Source organism: Oryctolagus cuniculus, chromosome 16 (genome assembly GCF_051225735.1).
Source record: "Oryctolagus cuniculus isolate XC-2025 breed Fujian yellow rabbit chromosome 16, ASM5122573v1, whole genome shotgun sequence".
Taxonomy (NCBI): domain Eukaryota; kingdom Metazoa; phylum Chordata; class Mammalia; order Lagomorpha; family Leporidae; genus Oryctolagus; species Oryctolagus cuniculus.
The window spans coordinates 31,932,571-31,936,098 of record NC_142882.1 but is presented as its reverse complement, the minus strand read 5'-3'; the positions used below and the strand labels follow the sequence as shown (position 1 = coordinate 31,936,098).

The 3,528-nt window shown below is 36.0% G+C and overlaps 1 pseudogene; it reads left to right on the top strand.

Moving 5' to 3' along the window:
- The first annotated feature begins 416 nt into the window (after window positions 1-416).
- Window positions 417-484, top strand: LOC149121655 (U6 spliceosomal RNA; annotated as a pseudogene).
- Window positions 485-3,528: the final 3,044 nt, after the last annotated feature.

Sequence of the window (3,528 nt, the reverse complement as noted above, 5' to 3'; positions counted from 1 at the left end):
CAAGCCAAAACCAGGAACTGGGAATTCATTCTGGATGTCCCATTTGGGTGCAGGGACCCAAGCACTTCTGCCATCCTCCGTCTCCTCCCAGGGTGCACACTAGCAGAAACTTGCCTCAAAGCAGAGAAGCTACCACTCAAGCCAGACATTTGTATATGGGATGTGGGTGTGTGGTGGTGATAGCAAGCCCTCATAGATAAAAAAAAAAAAAGACAAAGTTATTTCTATGCCAAGGAAATTACTCTGTAGTCTTTCTCTTATAAACTACGTATTGCTGAACCTAGATAATTTTTCCTTTATTTAACAATGACATGAAAATGTCAGTTGAGTTGGCTTTCCTGAAGACCTTGTTTCTTGAATATTAGTGGCTAGTTGAGATAAATTCTTTTCATCTCTTTCTCGCTTCGGCAGCACATGTGCTCGCTTCAGCAGCACATATACTAAAATTGGAACGATACAGAGAAGATTTGCATGCCCCTGCGCAGTAAGGTTTCTTTACCTCCCTGTAGACTCTGCTCACCAGAGGTGAACAGGGTCCTCTAAACCCACTTGCTGCACACACAAACACCTGAGTGTTGTATTCTCCCACAGGTGTTGGAGACTGATATGGTGTTCTGATTTATATTTACATAATGGCTAGTGACATCGGGCATATTCACATGTTTTGACCATTTACATTTCTTCTGAGAAATGTCTATTCAGATCCTTGCCTGTTTCTTCACTGTATTTTTTGGAGTTTTTCCAATTCATGTAAATGTTCTGGAAATCTGTAAACATTCAGAGTTTTAATTTTTCCTGCCATCTGTTCATTGTATCTACACTCTGATGTTTACTTTGTTGTGAAGAAGTATCTTAGTTGGATATACTCAAATGTCTCTGTTTTTATTTTTGTGACTATTGCTATTGGAATCTTACCCAAAAGCTATTGTGTGTTGACAATATTTAGAGTTTCCCTATGTTTACTTGGGTTTGGGTCTTATGATTACATTTTAATTCACTGTGAGTTCACTTTCACATAGTGTAAGAGATGTTGGAGTCTCTTTTCAGGCTTCTACATATGGATAATCAAGTTCCTCTGCACCACTTGTGAAAGAGATTCTTCTTTCTCCAGTTCATTTTAGTTCCTTTGTTAAATATGAGTTGCTGGTAGAAATTTGGGTTTATTTCTATGCTACCAAGTCTTTTCCATTGAACTATGTGTCTGTTATTATATCAGTGCTAACACTTCTTCTTCTTTTTTTTTTTTTTTGCAGTATATTTATTTGAAAGGCAGAGTTACAGAGAGGTAGAGGCAGAGAGAGAGAGAGGTCTTCCATCCACTGGTTTACTCCCCAAATGGCCACAATGGCCGGAGCTCTGTTGATCTGAATCCAAGTGTCAGGAGCTTCTTCCAGGTCTCTATGCAGGTGCAGGGGCCCAAAGACTTTGGCCATTTTCTACTTTTTTCTCAGGCTATACCAGAGAGGGGTATAAGAAGTGGAGCAGCTGGGAAACATACTGGCACCCATATGAGATGCCAGCACTGCAGACGGTGACTTTACCTGCTTTGTCATAGTGCTGACCCCTGTAATATGTCTTAAAATATGGTGTGATGTCTCCAGCTTTTTTTTGCTTTATAATATTGCTTTAGATGTTAAGCATCTCTCATGTTTCTATGTGAATTTTAGCATCATTTTTTCTAGCTCTGAGAACATCGTTGGTATGTTGATTGGGATTGCATTGAATTTGCAAATTGCTTTTGGTAGTATGGATATTTTGGTATTATTCTTCCCATTCACAAACATAAGTTTTCTGTGAGACTGTCAAAAAGCCTTGACAAAAATTGGACTTTATTACACAAAAATTCATCACTTTTTGGGATCATTTAAATCCATAATTTTGCACTAATATTTGATAAATAATTAAAGACTTTGAGCATTTTAGTAGGAGAAATTAAAATATTTATCAATTTATTCAAATATTGTTTAGATGTGATATTCAAATATTGTTTAGAGCCATTGTCTGTATTCCCTCTAAATTACGATCTTTTTGCTTTTTGCCTGTTAAACTTGTCCCTTGATTCAACAACCGTTTTTAATGTAATGTAAACTGAAAATGTCATTTCATAAGCTAAAAAAAATGACAAAGAAGGAAAAAGAAGGGAGGGAGGTTGAGTATATAATTATGTTCTCCGAATTTTTTCTATAAAACATATTGAATCATTTAAAAGCTAATTAAAATTAAACTCAAAATTGGACCATTATGACCAATATTTAAAACAAGTGATTAAAAACTGTAGATGTCTTCAATTTTGATTATCATTCTTCTTTAGAATATCTGAAAGAAATCCAGTTTCTCACTTTAAAATATACCAGTGTGTTAGAATTTAGTATTAAATGACTTTGTTTAAAAGTGTTATTTAATCTATTGCTTTAAGTAGTAATACTATGGCCATTGTAAAACAAAATCCTTATCATTTTTCATAAAACAGGAAGGGCCTTTAAAACATCATCACTAAAAATATTAAGAGACCTAAAATATAACATTCTTAAAACCCAAGTGATACCATTCAAAATTTTCAAATATGCAGGGATAGTTCATGTCAAGTAACTAAATAATTGTGAAGTGTATATATGGAATAGCTTCTATAAATTCTTTTGGCAAGGGCTGGCACTGTGGCATAGTGGGTGAGGCTGCCACCTGCAGTGCTGGTATTCCATAGGGGCATCAGTTCAAGACCTGGCTGCTCCACTTCCTATCCAGCTCTCTGCTATGGCCTGGGAAACACTATAAAATGGTACAAGTCCTTGGGCCCCTGCAACTGCATAGGAGACCAGGAAGAGGCTCCTGGTTCCTGCCTTCCAGTCAGCACAGCTCCAGCCATGGAGGCCAACTGTGGAGTGAACCAGTGAATGGAAGACCACTCTCTCTGCCTCTCCTTCTCTCTCTGTGTAATTCTGACTTTCAAATAATATAAATAAATCTTTAAAAAATTCTTTTGGCAAATAGATGAAGCTATTTGTTATACATTTCAAATAAATAGCAAACATACTAGAAAAATATATTGAATAAAATTTAAGCAACTCATAGCTATACACAGAAATTTCTCACCATAACAACATAGCAACCACTAAATTTCCAAATTCAATTTTCCACAACTTAGAATCTTTAACTCCAGAAGGAGTACAAAATTGACAGAACAGTGGCCTATGTATCAGGATACCTAATGCTAATACAGAATTATCCCTGCCACAACTTACCTATGTGACCTTGAACAATTCACTTTACTTCTCTGGGCTTGGCATTTAGCATCCTCATGTGATAAAGGAGGCTTGGATAAGATCAGTTGTACTCTATCTTGAGACTTCAATGATCTCTCAGTTTCCAAACAGGCACCTTAAGGGAAAGTAAACCTTTAGATCAAAGCTTACATTTTTAAATCTAAATATATTTTAAACTCTTTCTACAACTAGTACAAAACAACACATTCAAATGTGTACCATGCCACTTTTCAATATTTGGGAATAATTAATGCATCATTTTAGAGCA